Source organism: Lepus europaeus, chromosome 6 (genome assembly GCF_033115175.1).
Source record: "Lepus europaeus isolate LE1 chromosome 6, mLepTim1.pri, whole genome shotgun sequence".
NCBI classification, from domain to species: Eukaryota; Metazoa; Chordata; class Mammalia; order Lagomorpha; family Leporidae; genus Lepus; species Lepus europaeus.
This window is the reverse complement of record NC_084832.1, coordinates 12811438-12838492: the sequence shown is the minus strand read 5'-3', so window position 1 is coordinate 12838492 and position 27055 is coordinate 12811438. Positions and strand designations below refer to the sequence as shown.

Below are 27055 nucleotides of genomic sequence, written 5' to 3'. Positions count from 1 at the left end.
CACCATTTGGTTTGGACGGGGGCACCCTCGGCGGGCTGTGGGAGGCCACCTGGGTGTCACCCCGGGTACCCACCATCACAAATTCTGAGCAGAAGGAGAGCCAGGCAGGTGTCTGGGGAGGGGCCGTAGGAGGGATGTGGAAACAGTTATTTGAAGGCCAGGCTGCGCACGGAGAAAACAAAGCATTCAAACCTGCAGACTTGAAATCAGAAGTGACGCGGATGCAGCTCTGGAATCAGAGCCGAGTTCAGATCCCAGCTGTGCCACTTATCCTATGGCCGAGCAACGTAAGCTCAGCCTGTCTCCTCAACCGTAAAATGACAGCCGAACTCCTAACCAACGGGGCTGCTTCAGGAAAGAGCCATTCTATTGTTTAAAGCACCCAACACATGTGTGTCTAAAGCCTGGCAGACAGCAAACTAGATAAGGATTAATCATGATAGTGTATTTAAAAAAAAAAAAATTGTTTGAAAGCTAGAGAGACAGAGACAAAGAAGAGAACCTCCCTAAATGCCCACAAAAGCCAGGGCTGGGCCAGGCTGAAGCCAGGAGCCCAGAACTCCATCTGGATCTCCCTCGCGGGTGGCAGGTGTGCTGCCTCCAGAGCGTGTGTTAACAGGAAGCTGGAATCAGGAGCCGAACTGGGACTGTAACCTAGGCACTCAGACACAGGACACATGTGTCCCAAGCGGCATCTTAGCAGCTGTGCTAAATGCCTGTCCCATAATAATATACTTCAAAGGGAAGAGAATTATATAATTTTGTAATTAGTCTTGTGGTCCATCCCCAAGATACCTCATTGTGTATATGCAAATATTCCAACATGAAGAAAAGCCCAAATTCCACACCATTTCCGGAATCCCAGGCATTTTAGCTAAGACATACCCAGGCTGTGTATGTTATATCAAATAGCAGGTGCACTGGATGTTTCGCCTAGCGTGAGCACCGCAACAATCTCCCTTTATGAAGTGCACCTTGAGAGTGCTCTAATCATTTGGATACCTCAGTCCTCCAATGAGAACCCACCATGCCCCCTCCACGCCCCCAGAGGCAGACGGACATGGTTGTTCACTCCAGCAACCAGCCCAGGGAGCTCTCTAGGCAGACACAGATACGACACCTGCTTAGCAAACAAACCGATCACGTGAAAACATGAATCACCCAGGACCAGTAACAAGCAACAAGCTCATTTCCTGTGCCCTGTTCGTTCTTGTGTTAATGACAAAACATGTAACACTGGAGGCGCTCCAAGGTGCTCGCTACCTCCCAGCACCCCTCATTCCGCATCGTGGACAAAGCTAACCTACCCATGCAGCTGCACGTCCAGGCTGTATCTGAACCGGGGGAACGGAGAGTGCCCTGAACCCAGAGCCCCCAGCCTGCCGTCATTAGTTCTAATGCCATTGACTATTAATAGGGCCCGCCAACACCACGCTGCTGGAAGACGGGATTCTGAGCCGCTGCCTCCTCGGCTTCCCGAGAGCTTGCCTTCGAGAATTTAAAGCAAGAGAATTATTGAAACACATTTCACTGATTTATTATTAATTGTCCCTCGGGCGGGCATAGGAAGTAGCGAGCAAAGGAAAGGCTACACGCACCACTGTGTGGTCACTGGAAAACTTCCAAGAGTCCGCCCAGATCCCGCATTTCAGCCACATGCAAGGGAGCTGTGAGGAGGAGACCAAAGTCCTACAGAGGCTGCCGGGGGTGGGGGTGGGGTGGGAGCTGGCACGGGGAGGGGGGGAGGTCTTCCTGGGAAGAAAGCCAATGTCTACCGCCAGGGTATGGGATCCAGAACAATCTCACCAGGCCCCGTGAACACAAGCCCACCCATGGAAACGCAGACAGGGCTCCCGAAACGGGAAGCAGATCCTTTGGCCAGGGGTCTGGTGATGGCCCTGGGCAACACGTGGCCAGGGAAAGGGGTCATGGACGGTCAGAATGCTGCCATCAGCGAAACCCCTCAGGACACCTCTTCCATGGAAGAAGACAGGATGCTGGGGTGATGAGCACCCCTCACCCTCCACACACACACACACACACAGGCTCACACTCATTCCCCCACATTCTCTTACACACTAGCACACATACACGCTCACATACACACACATTCTCCCTCACCTTCACATATACTTACACTCATTTCACACACATACACACATTCTCACACACATGCTCTCATACTCACACGCACATGCTCACATTCAGTCTCACACACACATCCACACAATGCTCTCACATGCTCACACACATACACACACAAGCTCTCACACACATGCTCACACACTCATTTTTACACCCTACCCTCCACTCTCATTTTCACCACCATTCTCAAACACATATTCTCACATTCACACATAGGCTCACACACACACTCACACTCATTCTCACACACACACCCCAACCTCCACACCCACTTGTATTCATTCGCTCTCACTCTCACAAGCACTCACAAGCACTCCATGAGAGAATAAAAATGGTACCCTGTGGCCAGACCACCACCAGACGCATGGACCTCCTCCCCAGGACGTACTGGTCGCAGGCTAATTTCTACTTCCTGGTGCAATTTCTTCAGGAAAGGGGACCTTTCTTGTGTTTCTTTTTGAAAGATTTATTAAATTTGCAAATCAGAGTTACTGAGAGTGAGAGAGTGACAGAGAAAGAGATCTTTCACCCACTGGTTCACTCCCCAAAATGGTCGCAAAAGCCAGGGCTGGGCCAGGCTGAAGCCAGGAGTCAGGAGGTTCATCAGGGTCTCCTATGTGGGTACAGGGGCCCAAGTACTTGGGCCATTTTCCGCTGCTTTCCCAGGTGCATTAGCAGGGAGCTGCATCGGAAGTGGAGCAGCCGGGACTTGAACCAACACCAGTATGGGACACCATAACTCGCTATGCCACAACCCGGCCAGGGAAAAGGGATCTTTCACTGTCGATATTCTGCAAATCAGCCAGAACCATGCAAACAGTAACGAACAAGTGGAACTGTATTTGCAGAATCTGAAAAATGCCCGGCTGTCAGTGAATAGTACTTGCATTTCTGCCCATCCAAAGTTGTGCTCTTTTACTTAAAAGAGCAGATGAACCCTTCTTAACACCAGAGATCAAATCCAACAACAGAGACAGGTCATGGACGAGGGGCACTGTTTGGATGCCTGTGCACCACCCCCACCCCATCACCAGCTCACCCTTTTCCCACCTCGGCCTGATCTGGGTCTCAGACCCCCAAGTGAACAAGGAAAAAGCAGCTGTCAGGAAATGGGAGGGGCTGGCGCTGTGATGTAAAGCCACATATGGGCGCTGGTTCGAGTCCCGGCTGCTCCACTTCCAATCCAGTGGGAGTTCCAGCTCCTCCACTTCCAATCCAGCTGCCTGCCAACGCGCCTCAAGGGCAGCAGATAAGGGGCCAAGGACTTGGGTCCCTGCCACCCATGTGGGAGGCCTGAAAGGAGGTCCTGGCTCCTGGCTTTGGCCTGGCCCAGCCCTGGCTTCATGGGCATTTGAAGAGTGAACCAGTGGACTCTGTGTGTGTGCATGTGTGTGTGCGCACACGCACCTCCCTCTGTGTCTTTGCAATAAATAACTTTTAAAAAAAATCTAGGAAGTGGCTATCTTTAAAAATTATTTATTTGATGGCCGGCGCCGTGGCTTAACAGGCTAATCCTCCACCTTGCGGCGCCGGCACACCGGGTTCTAGTCCTGGTCGGGGCGCCGGATTCTATCCCGGTTGCCCCTCTTCTGGGCCAGCTCTCTGCTGTGGCCTGGGAGTGCAGTGGAGGATGGCCCAAGTCCTTGGGCCCTGCACCCGCATGGGAGACCAGGAGGAAGCACCTGGCTCCTGGCTTTGGATCAGCACGTTGCGCCGGCCGCCGCGGCCATTGGAGGGTGAACCAGTGGTAAAGGAAGACCTTTCTCTCTGTCTCTCTCACTGTCCACTCTGCTTGTCAAAAAAAAAAATTATGTATTTGAACTAAAGAGGGAGACGAGCTAGAAATGGGGAACTCAATCCCATCTTCCACGTGGGCGGCAGGAACTCAATTCCTTAAGCCATCACTGCCGCCTCCCAGGGAAAATGAAATGAGGAGCCGGGACCAAGAATCAAACCCAAGCAGTCCAACGCGGGACGCAGGCGTCTTAACTGCCAGCCCCTGGGGGACTATTTATTGTCGCGTTTGTATTAATGAAGAGACTCTGGAAAAGCAAATACCTTGATCCAGGGCACGTGACAGATCTGATTTGTCTGTCTGCACAGCCCATCCTCCGGGTGCCACCATGTTCTTCCTCAATCTGTCAGACTATGAAAGTGACAGCCAACTCCCGAGAACCGAAGTGCAGTCATGTGCGCTGGAACACCTGTCTGTGTGTGCACACCCCGCGATGTCCACACAGCAGCAACAGTGCCTAATGATGCAGCTCTCAGGACAGATTCCTGCTTTAATAGGATTTTTTCTGACAGCCCTACCTTTGAGAGCTTCATGGGATCATAATCACACTTTGGCTGGAAAAATGACCAGAGTATACACCTCAGGACTGAGATGATGAACCCGCTTCCCGGGGTGGTGTAGGACTGGGTCGCAGGTGTGCCCAGACCCTGAGCGTCCCTCAGCCATTGTGGTGACTCAGGAATGCCTGCAATTTCTGTGCAGGGTGGTCATTTCCTGCGAGTGCCCAAGGTGACAGAAGTTGGGAACACACCGTGTTGGGGTCTGGTCTAAAGGCAGACTGCCTGGATTAAAACCCCAGTGCCACCACTTGAAAACCATACATGTTGCTTTTGAGTACCTCAGTCTTCTCACCTGTAAATGGGCATGAAAAGGGCCCGTTTGTAATGTGTGCTGTACTTATGAGAATTAAAGAAGAAAAAATACCCAGAGCTTCTAATATCTTTTCCAGCAGTCATCATTCATCGATCAGCTGAGCCAGTGGGTGCCGCCATCCAGGCTGAGAGTGTGCCACGAACAGCGCCCCCTGGAGTTGTGCATCCTTGCCTGTCAGCTCTGCATTTTAACCAAGAGTATCCAACCTCCTTCTCCTGCCCCATTGGACCTCCCTCCAGCTCCCTGATGCCCTTGAACTTTTTATCCCGTGTTCATTTACAACCCCTGGGCTTTCCTGTGCACCTTATGCCCGGAACATGGCCCCTGCTCTCACTGCTGCTATTTTCCTTCAACCTCTAAGAGCCAACCTAAAATCCACCTGCTCTCCGAAGCTTTCTCTGGGCACTCGCCCCATTCTCAGTGCTCCCGGAACTCTGGGTGGATCTATTAAAAAGAGAGCGTGTGGTTCACACAGCTCACCTGCATGGAGCCGCCTTTGCTAACCTGGGATTCCCTGCGATCAGGCGGACTTTTCCTCCTCTTGGCATGAACTTGAACTACCCCGTGTTCTTGTGCCTGCTGTGACTGTGTGTGGAAGTCACCTGTAGGTCTAAGAAGAACTCAAATTGTCAAAGTTTGGAATACCAGCCTCATGGGCCAACTTCAAAATACAGAAAAGGAAACAAAACAAAACAAAAAACAAAAACCTTGCCCTTGTCCGAGTGAGTCTGGTGCTACACAGACTGAAAGGAAACAGGGGCCCCATGGGCTGGTGGTTGCCACAGCACATCCCCTGGTGTCACCACAGCTGCTGGTAGCACTCAGCTACAAGCATTATCTGTGTTGGGCTCCCGTTTGATATGCAAGAGTCAAACCCAGGAAATGTGGGCCAGTTTCCCTTTTGAAATTCCTAATTCCTACCTTCATTGTGTTTGACTCTCTTGTCTCTGCTTTCTTTCAAAGAATTCCAAGTCTCCCTTCTGTTATCTTCCTCTCGGTTCTTCAATATCCTGTGTTAAAACCTCTCTGAGGACTAACCCACACTTTCCAGTTGTTTAGTTGTTGGCCACTCCTGGCCGTTCTTCATTTCTGCCTCGTAAAACCAGGGAGAAAAGGGCCAAAATGTGTTGCTTTTATGCTAAACACTCCCCATTTCCTCTTTCTTCCAAACAATACAGACCCAGCCACTGACACCTAATGTGCATACCTGCACAACCCTATCGCATACCTAACGTCCATGTGCATATCTAACGCCCATGCGCATATCTAACGCCCTTGCAATGAAAGAAAATGACTTTCTCCTAGCCCAGGTATCCCCTCCTTATCTGCCCACCCTACCAAACTAGGTACCTTCAGAACAGGAACTTAACTTCCCTCCGCCCTTCTCTGTGTTAGGTAAACTTGACATTCAACTCTGTTACTCAAACACTTCTTTCCTGATTCCTCATTCCCTACCTAAAGGATGTTTATTGAGCAGCTACTAAGTACTCTACAGTGACCAATCAGAGAGATCCCCATTTCTCCCTGCAGCAGGACTTCTCAGCCTTGGTGCTGCTGCTATTTGGGGCTAATAACTCTTGGGGGTGTGGGCCACTGCTCTGTGCCTTCTAGGACAGGGAGCACCTCCATGCCCAGGTGTGTCTCCAGATCAGTGGTTGCCGTGGGGTGCGGGGAGGAGAGGCTGGTGAGGCAGAATACAGAGGATTTTTCAGAGTGGGGCAAAGACACTGTCACGGCTCGGGTGCGTTCTACAGCTATCCAGACCCACGGAACACACGGTGCCTGGAGCGAGCCTGAAAGTGCACAGCTGACCCTGGGTGGTAAGAGTGAGCAAGGGAGCCTCATTCAGCCATACCAAGTGGGCACCCCACAGGGGATGTTCCCAGTGGGGGAGTGGGGGTATTGGGAACTCTGCACCTGCTGCTAAACTTTGTGTGAACCTAAACAGCTCTAAATAAAATCTACTTTTAAGAAAAGATGTATTTACTTATTTGAAAGTCAGAGCTAGAAAGAGACAGAGAGAGAGGTCTTCCATCCACTGGTTCACTCCCCAGATGGCTGCAACAGCCAGGGCTGGGCCAGGCTGAAGCCAGGAGCTCCATCTGGGTCCTGGGCCATCTTCCACAGCTTTCCCAGGCCTTTAGCAGGGAGCTGGATGGGAAGTGGAGCAGCCGGGACTCAAACAGGCATCCACAGGGGATATGGGCATCGCCAGGTGGCAGCTTAACCTGCTACGCCACAGCACCGGCCCTAAAGTCTGTTTTTAAATTATTAAATGAAAAAAGAAAGCTTCTAGACATTGCCCCTTGTCACAGAGAAGGGAGGGGGGATTTCTTTTCATCCTGTCATAGACATTATTCTCATCACAACAAACCCTGAACAGCTGTGTTAACGATCATAAATACTGCCACAGTGTGCAGCAGTCATTTTTTGTTTATGCCCAGTGTCACTGGGGCCCGAGTCCTCACAGCGGGATTGTCAGGGTGAAGGGAAGTAACACAGTGACCTTCGGAACTGGGGTGTCTTCGGCCAGATTCTCTGTCACGGGAGATGCATCACTTGGCCTCGGGAGAACCTTGTTTGCCCTTTGCTCTTTCTCCGTCTCCTTTCTTCCTACTTTTCTGCCAGAAGTTGGTGCCGGGAAGTCAGCAGCCATCTCGCAGCTCCGAGGAGGAGGCCACCCTGAGGTTGGCAGAGCTGGGGCCTGAGGGGGAGCCCTGGCCAAGCCTCCCTGGCTGCCAGGCCAGCCCTCCAGGGCTCACCACCAAGACTTACAAACTCACTCCTGCGCAGGCCTGGAGGCTAAGCCGCCTACCACTGACAACCAAGGACAGTGTAACAACTTAGACACTGAGCGAGTTTAATTGAAATTGCATTCATTGAAGAGTTTGTGCTCACAAGTTGGCGCTACTTCTGCAAGCTGTGCTGTCCAATAGGGCAGCTGCCAGCCACATGTGGCCATTTTTTTAATATATAAAAAGATTTATTTATATGACAGAGAGAGAGATTGATTGATCTTCCATCTACTGGTTCACTCTCCAAATGGCTCCAACAGTTGAGGTTGAGCCAAGACGAAGCCAGTAGCCAGGTACTCCATCTGCTCTCCCACATGGGTACTTGAGCCATCTTCCACTGCTTTCCCAGGTGCGCTACAGGAAGCCAGATCAGAAGCAGAGACTCAAAGGCACCCATATGGGACGCCAGCATGCCAAGTTGTAGCTTAACCCACTACACCGCAACACCAGCCCCAACGTGGCCATTTAAGTTCAAGTTAAATAAAATAAGGAATCCAGGGCCTCAATGGCACTAGCAGCCTTTCAGGAGTTCACCAGAGGCAGGTATTTGGCCAGCGGTTGAGACTCTGGTGGAGGAGCAGGGGTTGGGCCTAGTGGTTAAATGTCTCTTGAGATAACCTTACCCCTGCCAGAGTGCCTGGGTTCCAGTCCCTACTTCAATCCTGATACCAGCTGGGAAATAGTAGGTGATGGCCAAGGTGCTTGTATCCCTACCCCACACGGGAGACCTGGATTGAGTTCCTAGCTCCAGACTGTTGTGGGCATTTGGGAAGTAAAACCAGAGGGTGGATGATGTTTCTTTTTTGTATTTCAAGTAAAAGTGTTTTTAAAGATTTATTTATTTATTTGAAAGTCAGAGTTACACAGAGAGACAGAGGCAGAGAGAGAGAGAGAGGTCTTCCATCCGCTGGTTCACTCCCCAGCTGGCTGCAACAGTTGGAGCTGCACCGATCCAAAGCCAAGAGCCAGGAGCCAGGAGCCTCCTCCGGGTCTCCCACGTGAGTTCAGGGGCCCAAGGGCTTGAGCCATCCTCCACTGTTTTCCCAGGCCATAGCAGAGAGCTGGATTGGAAGTAGAGCAGCCAGGACTAGAACTGATGCCCATATGGGATGCCGGTTCCGCAGGTGGCCGCTTTACCCGCCACACCACAGCACTGGCCCCTCAAGTTAAATTTTTTTTTAAGATTACTTATTTATTTATTTATTTGACAGGTAGAGTTACAGACAGTGAGAGAGAGACAGAAAGAAAAAGGTCTTCCTTCCGTTGGTTCACCCCCCCAAATGGCAGCAACAGCCAGCGCTGCGCCGATCCAAAGCCAGGATCCAGGTGCTTCCTCCTGGTCTCCCATGCAGGTGCAGGGCCCAAGCACTTGGGCCGTCCTCCACTGCCCTCCTGGGAAATAGCAGAGAGCTGGACTGGAAGAGGAGCAACCAGGACTAGAACCCAGTGCCCTTATGGGATGCCAGCGCCGCAGGCAGAGGATTAACCAACCTAGTGCGCCACGGCACTGGCCTCCAGTTAAAAAAAAAAATCTAAATCTGGGCCGGCTCAGGATCAAGTCCTGGCAGTCCTCTTCTGATCCTGCTGCCTGCTGATGCGGGAAAGTGGTGGAAGATGGCCAAGTGCTTGGGCCCAGCCCTCGCTGCGGGAGACTCAGGTGGAGATCTGGGCTTCTGACAGTGGCCTGAAGCAGCCCTGACTGTCGCGGCCACATGTATGTGATTTCAAAACTGCTTGTACCAAGATGACATTTATTTTTCCTTATCTGAAAGGCACAGCAGGGACCAGCGTTAGAGCACAGGAGGTTACGCTGCCGCCTTTGATGCCGGCATCTCCTGTGAATGCTGTTCCTGTCCCGGCTGCTCTGCTTCCAATCCAGCTTCCTGCTAATGTGCCTGGGAAAGCGGCAGATGATGGCCCCGGTGACTGGACCCCAGTCAACCACATGGAACACCTGGATGTAGTTCCTGGCTGCGGATATCCCCAGCTGTTGTGGCCATTAGGGGAGTCAATCAGTGGATGTAAGATCTCTCTTTCTCCCTAACTCTGCCTCGTAAATAAATAAATAAATAAATAAACCACAGCAAGACAGACAGATTCCTTCCATCCACTGGTTCACTCCCCAAAAGGCCACAGCAGTGAAGGCTGAGCCAAGCTTTAATCAGGAGCCTGGAACTCTATCTGGGTCTCCTACGTGAGAGGCAGGGACCCAAGGACTTGAGCCATCACCTGCTGCCTCCCATGGTGCACATTAGCAGGGAGCTGGGTCAGAAGAGGAGCAGAGACTCAAACACAGCACTCCAATGCAGGACGAGGGGTCCCAAGGGGCAACTTCATTGCTGAGCCAGGTGCCTGCCCCTGTGCTAACTGTAGGAGGTGTGCTCACGCGTGTGACACTCATGCACAAAGCCAGAACGCCCGATTGCCAGAGAAAGAGACGGTTTCATTAGTAACACAGGAACTCGCCACGGAGGAGGAAAGGCAGCGAAGAGGCCCAGAGGGGCTTCCCACCTCTGCCCACCTCCACGTCAGCTCCGCAGGGCACAGCAGGGTTGAAGGCACGCAGCCCTCGAGGAAGACGTTAGCAAGTTTCTGCAGCTTTGGGCGTGTTCACACGGAGAGAAGGCCCATATTGTGTGATGCGATCAAGTGTGATCATCTGTTCGCAGAGCGAGGCTATTCATAGCAAGTGCACTCCTTCCTGTATAAAACACCATATGCCTCTCCTTCTGCCCTAACGAGGGCCCGGGCATGGGGAGGGGGTCCTCAGCCCCCTGGCACACAGGGGAGGAGGGAGTGCCCATGACTCCAGCGGTCATTTGAGGCCCTGGGCAGAGTCGTTATCAGATTTGTGCTGAGTTTGGATTCCTGCCACCCGGGCATCAGGAGAAGGCAAGAGCCCGAGACATCGGCACCTTCAGGATTCCAAAGGCACCCATCGGCACCCCAGGGACCTCCACTGCTCACAGAGCCCTGTCACAGGATCCAGCACCACGTGATTGCTAGCTCACAGCACCCCTTAAGAGCCTGGCTGGGGGAGGGGTGAGGGGGCAGCATTGTGGCATGGCAGTTTAAGCCTCTGCCTGCAACTCCGGCATCCTATATGGGCACCGGTTCAAGTCCTGGCTGCTCCACTTCCAACCCACCACCCTGCTAAAATGGCTGGGAAAGCAGCTGAGGGTGGCCTAAGTGCTTGGGCCCCTGCACCCATGTGGGGGACCTGGAAGAAACTCTGGGCTACTGGCTTTGGTCTGGCCCAGCAGCTCTGGCTATTAACAGCCATCTGGGGAGTGAACCAGCAGATGGAAGACCTCTCTCTCCCTCTCTAACTCTGCGTTTCAAATAAACAAAATAAATCTTTTTTTTTTTTTTAAGATCCTGGCTCCCTTCACACCAACACTCATCCCATGCCTGCACCCAAACAAGGGGTGCAGCCTGGGGTTGCAGGGGCTGGGGAGGGAGAGTAGGAGTCTGCTTAGTGGGAGCAGAGTTTCTGTTCAGGGTTTGAGAAAGTTCGAGAGACAGATGGTGGTGACAGTTGTAGAACAGCGTGAAAGGACTCAATGCCACTCGATTGTACACTTGACAACACTGAACATGGGCCATGGCATGTCTATTTTACCACAATTTTTTCAAAAGTTAAAAAACATTTCAAGGAGCTGGCCCTGTGGTGTAGCAGGTAGAGCTACTGCCTGCAATGACAGCATCCCCTATGGGCTCTGGTTCGAGTTATGGCTGCTCTACTTCCGATCCAGCTCCCTGTTAATGCACCTGGGAAAGCAGCAGAGGATGGCCCAAGTGCTTGGGCCCCTGCACCTGTGTGGGAGACCCGGAAGAAGCTCCTGACTCCTGATCAGCTCAACTCTAGCCATTGCAGCCACTGGAGAGTGAACCAAAAGATGGAAGACCTCTCTCTCTGTCTCTACCTCTCTCTGTAACTCTTCAAATAAGTCTTTTTTAGGAAAGAACGATCCAACATGGGAAGGGGGTCACACAGCAGACCCATAGAATGACAAATGTCCTAAATAGCACTCTGGCCTCAGAATCAGCCCTTTAGGCATTCAAATCTGGCTAAAAAACCCATGAGAGCATTTCAGGCATGGAAAGCCAAGACACTGTGGCAAAAAATGACCTACATGAAAGATCTCTTGAGTGAGATCCTGGTGGAAAGAACAGGCCATCAAAGAAAGAGGTACCTTCCTCTGAAGGGAGGAGAGAACTTCCACTTTAATTATGGCCCTGTCTAAATAATATCAGAGTTGGCGAACTCAAGAAGCTTCCATAGCCTTAGCAGCTCATGATAAGAGCCTCGGGTGATCACTGATGTCATAAATAAGAGTTTCTATTGTTAAATCAACAACAGGAGTCACTGTGCACTTGCTCCTCATGTAGGATCTCTGTCCTTAATGTGTAGTACTATGAGAATTAACAGTGAAACTAGTCTTCAAACAGTACTTTATACTTTGTGTGTCTGTGTGGGTGCAAACTGTTGAAATCTTTACTTAGTATAGATTTGATCTTCTGCATATAAAGATAATTAAAAATGAATCTTAATGAAGTATGGGATGAGAGAGGGAGCAGGAGGTGGGACAGTTTGGGAGTGGGAGGGCAGGTATGGGGGGAAGAACCACTGTAATCCAACATTGTACTTATGAAATTTATTAAATAAAGCTTTCTATTAAAATGTCTTTTTAAAAAAATTAGCAAACACGTTTAAACCCATAAACAACCAGCACGCAAGTTTTCCGGGAACACCGTGAAGCCCTGATATCTCCCTGCATTCTTCACTTTGGGCCTCTTCACACTTCCTCCAGGCCCCCCCCCCCCCCCCCGCCCTGCCCTTCCAGCACTCAGAAGCTCCCTGAAGGGTACGGGAATGGGGCAACTCCTGCTTAATGGTGCCAGAGTTTGGTCTGGGGTAAGGGGAAAGCTTTGAAAATAGCACTGAGTGGTTAGACTGTGGGTGCAATTCATGCACTGAATTCTACATTTTAAGAGTTAGAAGACACATTTCATGTTGGGTAGAGTTGACCACAACAAAAACAATGAGAAAACCCTGGTTCCTAGCTTGGACTCTGGCCCTGCCTTGCCCAAGGACTTCACTCCTACATTGTGTTCTCTCTCCCCCCCAACCCCCACCCCGTCTCCACCTGTCCCTCCCCACTAGACCGCCTGGGACAGCAGCTCCTGCTGCCATGCTGCGCCTACTTGCTTCCGCCCCTTGCACTCTTCCTTCCCCTCCCCCCCGCCCAGGCAGCCGAGCACCCCCGCCCATCAACAGACACTGTCCACGTGGAAGCCAGCAGCGAGCTCTGTGTCACCCACGCACGTGAGCACTCAGCCGACCTGCGCACCTGGACCTCGTGACACCACCCACTCCCACACCCGCACCTGGCACAGAGCTCCTCCTCCTGGCTCCAGGGCTTGCTTCTTGGCTGCTTCACCCACAAATGATCTCCTCTCTTGTGGCTTCCAGTTCCGAAAGGGACCAGTATGCCCCCAACGCTTCCAAATCTCCACGCTCCTCGGGTCCCCAGACATCCTCCTGTCTGCCTGGCACCTCCAGAGAAACGACTTTGTGCCCCAAACCAGCTCCTGCCCTCACTACCGGCCCTGCTACCTCCTTCCCCCCGTCGGCTGGAGTCAAATCATTTCCTTGAGCCTTCTCTGTCTCACGTCCCACTGCAGCCTCAGCCAGTGTGGTCAACCAGTTGTCCAAAACACACCCCATCACCAGGACCTCTGTAGGGGCCCTGTTCCCAGGACTCCCTGCTGCCACTCTTGCCCCAGTACAACATCATGACAACCCAGCCCCCCCAGTTAAATTACATAATTCCATGCCCTAATTTCCTCTCTCTGCATAGTTCCATTTTTTATCACTGTAACAAAATATCGCAGGCTGGGTATTTTATAATGAAAAGAGGTTCACTTAGCTCATGGTTCTGAGGTTCAAGGGCATTGTGCCAGCATCAGTTCAGCTGTGCTGGGGACCTCATGGTAGCCATCATCACACAGCGGGAACATGGTGGGGAGGGAGAGATCCCAGGGTGAGACAGGAGCTGGAGAGAGGGAGGCGCCAGGCTCCCCGCTTTCTAACAACCTTCTCTCAGGAACTACCCAGGGTCCCTGAGAACTACATTAGCCTCTTCTGAAGGCAGTCCACCACCTCGCAACATCCCCACACTGGGAACCACGCCTTCAGCACATCGATCCCTGGAGGTCACACTCAAACCACATCCTTAGCACCTGCCTTTGGTTGTTCATCACCTCCACCTATAACATCTGACTACTCAGATGGCCTGAGTCCAGCCTCTCTCTTGCAATCTCACCCTGAACCACGCTGCAGCTTCTACACGGCACCCCAGGAACACCGGCCAGCGCCTGGTCCCCACTCAGGGCTGCACAATCGCAGGTGACTTTGTCTCTCACCCGATATTGGCAACCTGGAGGCTTTTTTTTTTTTTAAACTATTTGTTTATTCAAAAGGCAGAGCAACAGGGAGAGACAAACACAGAGAGAAGGATCTTCAAAAGCAAAGTCAGGAGCCAGCATTTGTGGCATAGAGAGTTAAATGGGAACCAGAAGAGCTGGCATCCCACATGGGCGCAGGTTCGAGTCCCGGCTGGTCCACTTCCAATCCAGCTCCCTGCTAATGTGCATGGAAAAGCAGAGGAACATGGCCCAAGTGCTTGGGCCCCTACCACCCACCTGGGAGACCCAGCTGGAGTTCCAGGCTCCTCCATTTGGGTGGCCCAGCCCCAGCTGTTGCAGTCATCTGGGGAGTGAACCAGCAGATGGAAGACCTCTCTCTGTGTCTCTTCTTTCTTTAACTCTCAAATAAATAAGTAAAGCTTTTTTTTTTTTTTTTTAAGATAAATATCTTCCATCTGCTGGTTCATTCCCCAAGTAGCCACAAGAGCCGGGTCTGGACCAGGCTGAAGCCAGGAGCCAACAGCTTCCTCTGGGTCTCTCACAAGGGTGGCTGGGACCCAAGCACTTGGGCCAGCTTCCACTGCCTTCTCAGGCCATTAGTAGGGAGCTGGATCAGAAGTGGAGCAGCCAGGACTCTAACCTGTGCCCATATGGGATACTGACATCGTAGGTGGCCATTAACTCTGCTAATTCACTGTGCCTCAATGCCACCCCCAACAGATAAATCTTTTTTTTAAAGTTTTATTTATTTGAGAGGCAGAGAGAGGTCTTCTATCCACTGGTTCACTCCCCAAATGTCCACAATGGCCAGAGTTGGACTGATCCAAAATCAGGAGCTTCTTCCAGATCTCCCATGTGGGTGTAGGAGCCCAAGCCCTTGGGCCATCTTCCACTGCTTTCCCAGGTACATTAGCAGGGAGCTAGTCTGGAAGTAGAGCAGCTGGGACTTGAACCAGGGCCAATACAGGACAGCAGTGCTGCAGGCAGAGGCTTGACCCACTGTGCCACAGCACTGGCTCCCAACAAATAAATCTTAAAAAAAAAAAAAAAAGGGCAAAACCAGAGACAGACATGTGGCCTCAAGGTCAAGATGCCCATGACCCCCATCCTGGCTTTGATCTCCAGCTCAACTCCAGTGTGCTCCTAACAGGCACTCCGAGGGGCAGTGGCAATGGCTAAGTATTGGGTCCCCGTCAACCATGTGTAGACCCAGCTGAGTTCTTGGCTCCCAGCTTCTGCCCACTCCAGCCCCGGCCTCTCTCCCCCAGGAACATGGGGAGTGAACAAGCTGTCTCTTGAACAAAGATTTATTTTTAAAGAGCAAAGCCACACACAAGATCCATCACCCAAAGGAAATGCCAACAAAAGAGCTTCTCTTTATCTCTTGAAAGGAAAAAAATGATTTCCCCTCCCTGTTTAAAAGCCTTATGAGCAGGGATCTGGAAATGGGAAATGCCCAACTCCAGCCTCTGTTGTGATGTTGGAGACAATGCTCTAAGACTTCCAAGGCTACGCACAAAAAGTCCAGAACCGCAAGTCTGGGTGGGGCGAGCTGTTACTAGGAATTCCTGCGTTGGCTCAGAGGTTAAGCAGCCCATCCCTGGACTGGGGCCTGGGCTCGAGTCCAGCTTGGCTTACAGCTCCAGCCTCCTGCCAATGCACACTCTGGGAGGCAGCAGCAATGATGCAAGTACTTGAGTCCCTGCCATCTCACGTGGGAGACCTGGGTTGAGTTCCAGACTTCTGGCTTTGGCCTAGCCCGTTCCTGGCTGTTGATGGCCTTTGAGAAGCAAACTAGTAGATGGAAGATCCACCTCCCCGCTCCCTGCCATGTTGCCTTTCAAAGAAATAACAATAAATTTAAAATTTTGTGTGAAAAGTAGAGTTATGTGGCTGGGGGCGGGGCAGGGAGGGAAGTGTGTGGAGAGAGAGAAATATCTTCCATCTGCTGGTTCACTCCCTTAAACGGCTGCAATGGCCAGGCTGAAACCAGTAGCTCCATCCATATCTCCCGTGTGGGTGCAGGGGCCCAAGCCTTTGGGCCATCTTCCGATGCTTTTCTAGGTGCAGGGAGTTGCATCAGGAGTGGAGCAGTCAGGAGTCAAATCAGCATTCATACCGGATGCTGGCATTGCTGATGGTGGCTTAACCCTCTGAGCCATGACACTAGCCCCTCTAAACTTTTTTTCTGACCTATTGTAAGAGTAGATAGCAGCCGGCACCGTGGCTCAACAGGCTAATCCTCTGCCTAGTGGCGCCGGCACACCGGGTTCTAGCCCTGGTCAGGGCACCGGATCCTGTCCCGGTTGTCCCTCTTCCAGGTCAGCTCTCTGCTGTGGCCAGGGAGTGCAGTGGAGGATGGCCCAAGTGGTTGGGCCCTGCACCCCATGGGAGACCAAGAGAAGCACCTGGCTCCTGCTTTCGGATCAGCGCGGTGTGCCGGTCACAGCGCGCTGGCCGCGGCAGCCATTGGAGGGTGAACCAATGGCAAAGGAAGACCTTTCTCTCTGTCTCTCTCTCTCTCACTGTCCACTCTGCCTGTCAAAAAAAAAAAAAAAAAAAAGAGTAGATAGCAAGAATAATACTTTCCTTTAAAAAAAAAAAATTACTGGAGTACCAGATGAAATGAGCAGCTATTACAGGAAGAAGTCTGGGCTACAGGCTCTATTCCCAAGGCAGCCTGGCCCCTGCAGAGCTGGCTGGGCGGCAGGTTCACTGCCGGGGTGCAGACAGCCCTGTGCCCCATACACCTACTAAGTTTTGCTCCTGCAGATGCCCCTGGGTGGAGTTCTTAGTCCAACAGTGGCTGAGAACAAAGACCCCAGGTGGCTTCCAATGTGAAAACCACACCCAGGGCTCAAGATGGAATCAAATCGAAGAAATCCAGAGCTTCTGGTACCACAGCCAAGGAGAAAGAGAAAGAAGGTCCCATTCTCTTTTTCAAGATTTATTTATTTATTTAATAGCCAGAGAGAGAGAGAGAGAGAGACGGAGAGGGAGGGAGGGAGGGATCGATCTCCCATCTCCTGGTTTGCTCCCCAAATGGCTGTAACGGCTGGGGCTGGGCTAGGCCAAAGCCAGAAGCTTCCTCTGGGTCTCCCAAGTGGGTCCTGGGGCCCAAGGACTTGGGGCATCTGCCACTGCTTTCCCAGGCACATTAGCAGGGAGCTGGATCAGAAGTGGAGAAGCCGGGACTAGAACCGGCACCCAGATGGGATGCCAGCATGCAGGCGGAGGCTTAGCCTTCCACACCACAGCACCTGCCCCCAGCAGTTCCCATCCTCTAGGCTGTGTGAGGTTAAGGGATGGAAGATACGGCAGGAGGGTGACTTCACAAATGCCCCTCGGAGGGAGGGTGGTGGGCACTGTGGTACAGAAAGGTTAGGTCCCCATTTGGGACCCTGCATCCCTTATCCAGGCCTGGGATCCAGTCAGGACACGCCACACTGCCAATCCAGCTTTGCTAATGTGCACCCTGAGAGCCGGTGCTGTGGCGCAGTGGGTAAAGCCACCGCCTGCAATGCTGGCATTCCCATATGGGCGCTGGTTCAAGACCCAGCTACTCCACTTCCAATCCAGCTCTCTGCTATGGCCTGGGAAAGCAGTAGAAGATGGCCCAAGTTCTTGGGCCCCTGCACCCCCATGGGAGACCCGGAGGAAGTCCTGGCTCCTGGCTTCGGATTAGCGCAGCTCCAGCCGTTGCAGCCAATTGGAGAGTGAACCATCGGATGGAAGACCTCTCACTCTCTGCCTCTCCTCTCTGTGTAACTCTTTCAAATAAATAAATAAATCTTTAAAAAAAAAAATGTGCACCCTGGGAGGCAGAGGAGGGCTGTACTACTTGGGTCCCTGCCACCTACATGGGACACCAGCTAGAGTTCCTGGCTTCAGCCTGGCCCAATCCAGACACTGCAGGCATTTGGGGAACGAACCAGTAGAAAGAAGACATCTCTCTCTCTCTCTCTCTCTCTCTCTCTCTCTCTCTCTCTCTGCCTTTCAAGTAGAGGAAAATAAATAAGTGTCTAAAAATCAAATAAACAAACATTAAAAAAAAAAATAACAAAGTGCCCAGAGGTGACTCAGAGGGAGTCAGAAGCCCTGTTGGGGCGAACCCGGCTCTTGGCAGGAGGCAGAGGCTGGCCGGCTGCTTGGCTGGTCCTGCCCAGACAGCTTAACTCAAAGGAGCCTTTTGAGTCCCGCTCCCCCAGGACTGGAGCAGAGGGAAAAGGGGGGAGGAACAGCCCAGCCCAGCCTCTAAAGGGGAGGCAGCTTTTTGTCTTAAAGCTGCCTCTTGGGCCTGGCCCCAGTGTTCCAAGTTTTGCTCCTGATTTTAAAGAAGTTTTATGTCACCCGTGAGAGTCTGCACTCTTGTGGGATCCAAATATTCCTTAATTAGGTGTTGTCTCTTTGCAGAAAGAAAAGACGCCTTTTATTTCATTTTACTTCGCCGTTTTAATGGACTCCCTTTCGTGTTTAATAACTAGGCAGGGAAATGTTAAACAGCTGCTGTAAAATATTACAAACCCCGCTCCCTGGGAACACAGAAAAGAACCTTCTGGGCCGTATCTCCCACCCTGGCAAGGCAAGTGTGGGGGTGCCGCGTCCCCTCCACCTGCCCCCGCAGCCTCTCCCTGGACTCTTCTTTGGCAGCGGATGCTGGGAGTGGGGGAGGGGAGATGTTGGCATGGGAGGGGATACTTGGTTGCGCCCATGCCCTCTCCTTGGGCACCACCTGTCCAAGAAGGGTTGAGACAACTTTATCCCCACTCAGACCATCTATCCTCATGAAACTCCAGAAAACCCCAGGGACAGGGAAATCAGCAAACACCGAGGTGGCCTGGGAGAGGCTTGTCCGTCACCTGCTTCAGCCCCTGGCTTTCTGACCCTGATCCGGTTTGAGGCGGAACGACAGAAAGAGCTGTAGTTTTTCCAAAGCTCAAAATGTAAAGGCGGGGGTGGGTGGGGGCGTGTGTGCTCCCTTCCCTAGCCAGGGGTCAGGAGTTGTCCGCAAACAGCAGAAGCTTCCCGATGGAGCTGGGACACAAATTTGCAGGGCAGCACCGGGCGGCGGCTCCCATCGGAGCTGTGCGTGATGTGTATGCATTCATTTTGCTGGCAAAAGAGCCCGTCATAAAATGTAACACTGACTATAAAACAAATCAGCGCTTTGAAACAACTTGCTTCAGAGGTTTTCATAAATCCCTCATGGTTCAGGCACTGCCTGTGATTGATAATATTAATGTGTTAATAGTTCCTCTAAAGCAGGAGCCCTGGGCGGAGCTGGACACACATGCGCACACGTGCGCACACACACAGATGGGAAAGCCGTGGAACTTGCAGTCAAGAGTTTGGCTCTCCCTTGCATTCCAGCTGCGGAAAGCCAGTTCCAAGGGAGAAATCTGATATTCTAAATTCTTGGCTGGAGTCCCCCCCTTTAAAGTGTTTTACATCAGTTCGTAAAAATATATTACATAGGTACCCATGTACGTCAAAGAGCAGGTGAGCACACCATGGACACAGCAGCCAAAGACAGAAACAACGCAGTGCCTGTTGACAGAAGGGATCAACAAAACATCCACACAACAGAACAGTATTCAACCGTGCTGAAAGGCCATAAGCCGCAGGTGACACACACGGATGCACCTTGACGACATTATGCTGAGGAATAAGACAGACACATAAGGAGGAGACAGAACGATTCCACTTATTGGGTCCCCAGAAGTCACCTGCAGAGACAGAGTCTATAGAAGGGTGGTTGCCAGGGCGTGGGGAACCACAGTTAACTGGCAACTAACGGATACAGAGATTCGCTTTCAGAAGACAGAAAAGTTCTGGAGAGGCTGGTTGTGACACTTGCCCAGAACGTGAATGTATTTCACACCACTGAACTGCATTTTTTTTTTAATTTTTTTTTTTTTATTTTTTGACAGGCAGAGTGGACAGAGAGAGAGAGAGAGAGAAAGGTCTTCCTTTGCCGTTGGTTCACCCATCTGATGGCAGGATGCCAGGTGCTTCTCCTGGTCTCCCATGGGGTGCAGGGCCCAAGCACATGGGCCATCCTCCACTGCATTCCCTGGCCACAGCAGAGAGCTGGCCTGGAAGAGGGGCAACCGGGACAGAATCCGGCGCCCCGACCAGGACTAGAACCTGGTGTGCCAGCACCGCAAGGCGGAGGATTAGCCTAGTGAGCCGCAGCGCCGGTTTGAACTGCACTCTTAAAAATGGTGAAGGTAGGGGCTGACATGGCTCAGTGGGTTAAACCGCTACCTGTGACATGGGCATCACATAAAATGCTGGCTCCAGTCGCAGCAGCCTGCTTCCAATCCAGAGCCCTGCTAATGGTCTGGGAAAAGCAGCAGAAGGTGGCCCAAGTGCCTGGGCCCCTGCCATCCACGTAGGAGACCCAGGTGGAGTTCCAGGCTGCTAGCTTCGGACTGGCCCAGGCCTAGGCATTGCAGCCATTTAGGGAGTGAAATCAATGGATAGAAGATCTCTGTCTCTCCCTTTCTCTCTGTCACTCTGCCTTTCAAATAACTCAAATAAATCTTTAAAACATGGTTAAGGTAGTAAGATTTATATTTTTTGCCAAAATTTTGAAAATGTATTTTATTTGCGAGGCAGATTTGGGAGCTGAATCCGGAATCCATGTCTTCCATGTTGATGGCAAACACCCATCACTGCTGCCTCCTTGGGTGTGTGCATGAGCAAGGAGCTGGCCTCGGGAGCAGAGCCAGGAAGGGACCCAGACGCTCTGATGTGCAATGTGGGTGTCTGGCCACTGGGCCAAGAGCCCAACCCTCACCGCAAGTTCTCACTGTGGAACTGAGCATCAGGCTTTGCCACAACTCCCTCTTCTCTCTCCAGCAGGGCTCCCCGACACCGGGGCCCCGCAACAAGTGAGGCTGCTGGCTGGCCCAGCCCAGGACACACAGGTCTCCTATCTGCCGTACCCCAGACACCCAGGGGACCCAGGCACACCTTCCCACTACAGCCCCATTCCCATCTCAGAAGGGGACATGAGGAACCAAGAAATTTTTCACGATGTTTTTTCTCTGCTTCCTAACAGGCATCATTCCAACTGCAGCCAAGGAAACTGAACCCAGCCCTCTGCTTTATGGGGATAAAGGATTTAAGAGGGGGCCAGGCTAGAAACTGCAGAGTCTGCCCTGGATTCTCTCTCCTAGCAAGTGCTGGCCTGGATCCATCCATGGGAGTGGAGCATGGAGCCCTGCTCCCGTTGGATCTGAAAGCATAGGGGACAGGCTCAGCAGAGGTCAGTGCCCTCCCAGAAGTCTCCATCAGCAGAGCAAGACACTCATCCTAGGTCACTGGTTTTTAGTGCTTGCATTTTGGGGTCAGTTTAAGAAATGGCCTCCACAGTCAAACCTTTGCCCTCACCCTTAAAAGGAGACACAGATTCCCATAGACCCTGCCCTCGAATCTTTCTTCCACGTCATTGTCCGAAACCAGGCCACTGAGAAGTCTGGGGTCCCTCGGCACAGGCTATAACCAGCCTTGAATCCAGAATGTTCCATGCCCTCTCCCAGCCGGGTCAGGAGGAGGAATCCTACAGCTGGTGATGAGAGAAGCGAGCTCCAGCACTCCCCTAGGGATGAAGGCTGGAGGCTCCGGCCAGGGCCTGGGGAACAGAGCACAGGGCTCCCAGTGATGTGGGCAGAGCTGCCCAAAACAGGCAGAATCAGAACAGAGTCTGGTTAATGAACAGAGCCAGATGATGGATTAAAGGGGGTGGGGGTGGGGTGGGGTCAGGATCTAGATCCAGGCGAGAGAGATATACCGTCCGAGGATCAGTAAGAAAATTTTGTAGTCAGTCAGTATCCAGATTTTCTAAATCAAACATGTACCAAATTCCCTGCCAGCTCATAAAATGGTTCTCGGACTCGCCTGCCTTTCTCCAAATGATCCCCGTTTTATTAAACAATGTAGGAGGGAGGAGGAGGAGTGGGGGGTGGAGAGAGACATCAGGGGTGAATTACTCTTTAGTTTCATTTTAAATGGAGTCTTGCTCAGACATACTTTCTTCAAGAAGGTCCTAAATTTTGTTCGGTCCAGGATGTGGAGGCCTTGATCATTTGCAAGACTGGATTTAGGTGGGCTAACATCTCTGTGTGTGTGTTTGTGTGTGTGTAGACTTGTCTGATCAAATATACCTTTAACATGCACACACATTCTGTACCCTGGAGCAGAAACATAAGCTAACAGACTCTAAAGAATGTTTGCCTTTCGTGTTTAGGTCCCGATATTTTGAAGAAAGTCCTACTTTGCTTTCTGCACACACATTCCCTTCTTCTGCTACTTCTGGAAGCCTGATCACCTGACTACAGCCCCAAGAACTCACTCTGGGGGGACGGCGGAGAGAGGGTGCAAAGTTACAGTGCTTTTCCAGGTTCAAAAAGGCGCTTCTCCAGGACTGCCAGCCCCCTGGCTGGTTGATGATGGTGCTTGTCTGGATCCATTTCCGGTTTTTCCCTGCTGACCCAAGTTCTGAGGCCACTAGGGTGGGTGAGTACCAGCAGCAGCCATCCCAGTGGGATCTCTGCAACTCCAGGGGGCTGGGGCAAAGCAGGCTTTGAAACAAGATCCCTTTTGCCCCCTGCCTCTTTCCTCATCCTGTGTCCAGCAGGCAAAGGATACCTGAGATCAAGGCCCAGGTGACCAGATTGTGCAAAATAATAATAATAATTAATAAAATTTAAAAAACCAGGAGGATGAAAAGAACAGAGTGAGTGTAGGGCAGGGGCAAGCAGGAAGCTCACAGGGCTGCAGGCCGGAGGACCCTGGAGGATTTGGACACCTCCCTGGGGAGCCTAGGTCAGGACCTCTGGAAGCCAAGCTGCCCCTCCCAAAAGCACCACCACCTCCCACAAGTGGCCACTGAGACACAGGCCACAGGATGGACAGGCCTGGGAACCCCATCTCCACTTCAGGGTAGCTGCTGTCTGGTGACCCACTCATCGGGTTCTTCTTGGGCCCACTGAGCACCAACACCGGGTCCGCACCTAAGCCTCGGCTAGGCAGATCACCCACCAGGCTACCACGGCCTGGCACAGGCGCTGCCTCCACGCAAATACCCAACACAGGCCAGGCCGGGCTCTGAAGATCAGGGGGGAAGCTTAAGACCCTGCTCGCAAAAACTCGCACGGACTCGCAGTCCACTTAAAACACAAACGCCAGGACCGTCCCCCCCGGAACCCTGCGCGCACTCCTGGCGCACACATCCCCCGGCTTCTTCCGACCCGCAGCAGTTCCCTCTAGGATCACCCGCGCTCCCTCGGCTGCCTGCAGTCTGCACCGCAGCGACTTCTCCAACTTGGAGCGGAAGTCGGGGCCGAGGCAAGGACTCCGGGGCGAGTCGCCCCCACTCCTGGCTCCATGAGCCGAGGCTCCCGGGCTCCGCACCATTTCTGGCGGGCGCTGCGGCGTGTGGGGAGAGATGACTGCACTCGCAAGGCATCGCGACTCCTCGCGGCGCTCCGCGCGCGCACGCCTGGCCCGGCTTTCAGCAACTGCCCCCACTCCTCAAAATTTGTAAACTGCCGCGGAGCTGCGCCCCGGGGCTGCAGCCCCCACGTAAGAGCACTTTCGAAGGCGCGACACCCAGCCAGCTGCCTCCGCACAAGCCGGGCCAGCCGCCTCCCTCCCTCCTCCCAGCTCCCCAGCAGCTGCAATGCATGTGATTTCACGCGCATCCTGCGCACGCACGCACGTACACACACACACACACACACGTGCACCCCCCCCCCCCCGACGCCGCCCGCACACGTGCGCCAGCCTGGAGGTGGTTCTGCTTTTTGTGCTCGCTTTGCAGGCCGGACGCTCCTTCTTCGCCTCTTTCTGCGCCCCTTTCTGGGTCTCCCTGGTTTGCCTCTTAACCCCCTGGCCCCAACTGTCCCAGTTGCGTCCTCGCCCATTGCGCCGGGGAGGAGCGCCGGCCGCGGATTTGCGCCTCGCGCACTCCGGGTCCCGCGGGCGGCTGCAGGGCTGGCCCTCGGCCTGCGCCCTGTTTGTTTTCCCTTCGCCCCCTGAACGCTAGATTAAGACGTAAAGATTACCCGGGCCGAATAATGCCGGGAGTCAACACTCGAGCAAACAAAAGTGCTTGCACAACTCGCCAACCCCGCTGGGCCGCGGGCCGCGGGCTGGGGGTGGGGAGGAGGGAGCGCGCTCCTCGCTGCTAATTACAAATAAATGATGATGTGCTCACTAAGTAATTGATTTAATGAAGTTCCTATGAAACTATTAAACCCGGGTGGAGGTCAGCCCGGAGGCGCCCCAGAGCGCCCATTGTGGGCTGTTTAACTCCGCCAGGCTCCTCGGAAAGACATCGGGGCTAATAGGTGAAGTCACAGCTGCTCGCGCTGACTTCTCGGAGCGCCCGGCCGGCCGCGGGCACCCTCGAGCCCTCCTCCAGGCGCGCCCTGGTGCCCCGCCGCCCGCGCCCCGCGCTGGCCAGCTTACCCGCTCCGCTCCCAGCCCCGCCGCCGGCTCCCGAGGGCCTCTCGGAGGGATCCTGGGTCTCGTTAAGAGCGGGAAGTTGAGCGCCGAACTTGTGCGCACGGCCAGCAGTCGGCGGCGTGCACGGCCGCCCACCCCTCCCCCGCCACTTCGTGCAGGAACTTCAGTCACTGTGCCACGCAGGGTGCTCGCGCGCTCCTGGCAAGGTGCCTGGAGCCCGAGCGTGTGCCCAGTGCAGGCTGGGGCGGGGCTGGGGAGCTCAGTTGTGCGTGTGTGTGCGCGCGCGCGCGTGCTTTCCGGGCCAAAAGGCCATCTTTCTGTATACCTTCCTCTGGCCTGGGGCCTGTCCCCCCCCCCACCCCCAAAAAAGTAGAGTGAACAGAGTGGAGAAAGAGGTACAACCATCAGTCAGGAGGGAGGCTGGGCTTGGGAGCTCCGGGCTTAGCTTTTGCGGGCGACCTGCTAGGGAAATGGAAGAGTGTCTCCCCGACCTCTTCGCCTGTGCGTTCCCCGGCCCTAGAGAGACGCCTCTCAGTCCCAGTGGGGCCCAAGATCCCAGGCTGATCCCCGCCGCTTGCAGACACCACACAGCCTGTGCAGCACCCGTTGGGACTACCCCCGCTGCGTGACTCTGGGTGGGAAATGTGACCTCCCCGCACCCCAAAGGTCGGAGGGGACACGTCCCAAGATGGAGAATCAGACATTGCAGGTGGATCTAGGCTTCAGGGAGCTCATCCCCTCTGTACCCGACAGTTAGGGGCCAAATCACGCAGGGAGGGAAGAGGGTTTGTGGCGTCTCCCCCACCGGCAAAGGTCCTCGCAAAAGAAATGAGTGCAGCTGGAACTCCGCACCGGGAGACCGGGCCCCCTCCCCGTGGAGGTTCTGCATGCAAACATCAATCTGCGGCCCCACCCGCACCCAGCCAAGCCTTGTCTCTTCATCAAGAATTGCTAGTTAACAGTTTCTTAAAGCATGCGTTCCATGTACGCCACAGTTAATTGGCAATGAGTTGTTTGGTACACATATAAGAAGTTGGGAGTTTCCAACTGCTGAAACCAATTTCCATTTCGTTTTGAATCAAACACTTGCCACTGGGGGAAAGTGGAGGGTATTCTGACTTCGTTATTGGCGACCTTAAGCAAAAGTCCACGCCTGCCCGGGGCCTTTGCTCTCCACGTGGGTCTCAACCTCTGGCTCCTTGGGGAATGTTGACAAAAACTGTTCTTTGAGTCTTGCCTGAGGTCTCAGTTTCCCATTTGTAAAATCGGATCTGGAGATCCCTAGCTGAGGTCCTTTGGGCTTTGGGATCTGGGCCGAGTGGGCGGGGGTAGGGGTGGGGGGGAGGAAGTCGGTAAAGAAGTCTGTTTGCACCGGGCTTTTGTCTGGCTTTGCAGAAGCGAGTCCCTTTGTAAAATAACGTCCAGCCAGAAGGCCCAGGAATGTTTCCAGGGCTGTGGTGCTTGGGGGGGTTCCTTTTCCCCCACTCAGGGACGTCGGAAGCGGGTGGGGCGTTCAAGCCCAGCGGGTCCCGCGTGGGCCTTGCCTGCCGTGCGGCGCTCTCGGAAACGTGCCCGCAGCGTGGCGCGCGGGCGCACTCTCCTCCCCCGCCCGGGCAGCTGTTCGCATTTTGTTCCCGTCTCGCCTCCCCTCTCCCCAGTCCCTCGTATTCCTTTAACGCCTGCTGCTGACGGCATCCCCGCTGCCCTTCCTGCGGGATGGGCCCTTCTCGCCAGCCTGCAAATGAGAAGTGACATTTGCACTGGGCGCAGCCAACGCGTGAGCGCAGCGCGGGGACACAGGCCCATTGACCGAGCGCGGCCCAGGGGCCGGCCGGCTCGGCGGCATCCGAAGCCGCCTTAATTAATACCATCTTAAATAGTCCGGCAGCCACCGAGGACAAAGTTGAAGAAAGACTTTAAGGCTGAGTGCCCCTCGACAAGTTCTTTTTCCCCGTGTCATTCAATATTTAATGCGCCCGCTTGTAATGCTACTACTGGTGTTCCTTTCTCAGGAAGAACATTATTTTTTCACGGTGCCCATAGCCAGGGAAAAGCCCTTTAGGCAAAGAAAATCAAAATGTTTGTTGTTTTGGATGACTTATAACTCTTGTTTAACACAGGCACTTTGAGGGAAATCTAACAGGCGCAGCCTCCAAAGCAAACAACACAATCCTCGCGACAGAGCCGACACAAAAAGGACATTGTCTTGAGGACTACCGCCTTTCTCTCGTGCTGGATGGGGGCCTGTCTCCGAGTGAACACCACGATGCCATTTCACTTTTGAACTATTGTTTTTGAGTTATGCCATGTGGTCAAAAGGAGCGAGAAGGGGGTTGTGTCCAGGCTCCTAAGACAAACGAGTCGCCTTTTCAATGCGGTCCCCCCGCGATCCTTGAAAACGGAGTCTAAATGTCACCTCCGCCTTTCTAATGGGCGCAGGGCTGGAGGCGACCCTTCCAGGCGCCTCGGTGATAAACGACCCTTATTAAATATGGCCCGGATCGCTGGGAAAGTCCTGCGCCCGGCCTGCGCGCCCGAG

The 27055-nt window shown here is 53.3% G+C and overlaps 1 long non-coding RNA gene across 1 annotated transcript in view; it reads right to left on the bottom strand.

Annotated features, from left to right (window-relative positions):
* LOC133761571 (uncharacterized) overlaps window positions 1-24581 on the bottom strand; it is a 130556-nt gene extending 105975 nt beyond the window's left edge. Inside the window, exon 1 of the long non-coding RNA XR_009866185.1 lies at window positions 24520-24581. This is a non-coding gene — a long non-coding RNA (uncharacterized LOC133761571). The remainder of the gene's footprint in view (window positions 1-24519) is intronic.
* Between the last annotated feature and the right edge of the window lie 2474 nt (window positions 24582-27055).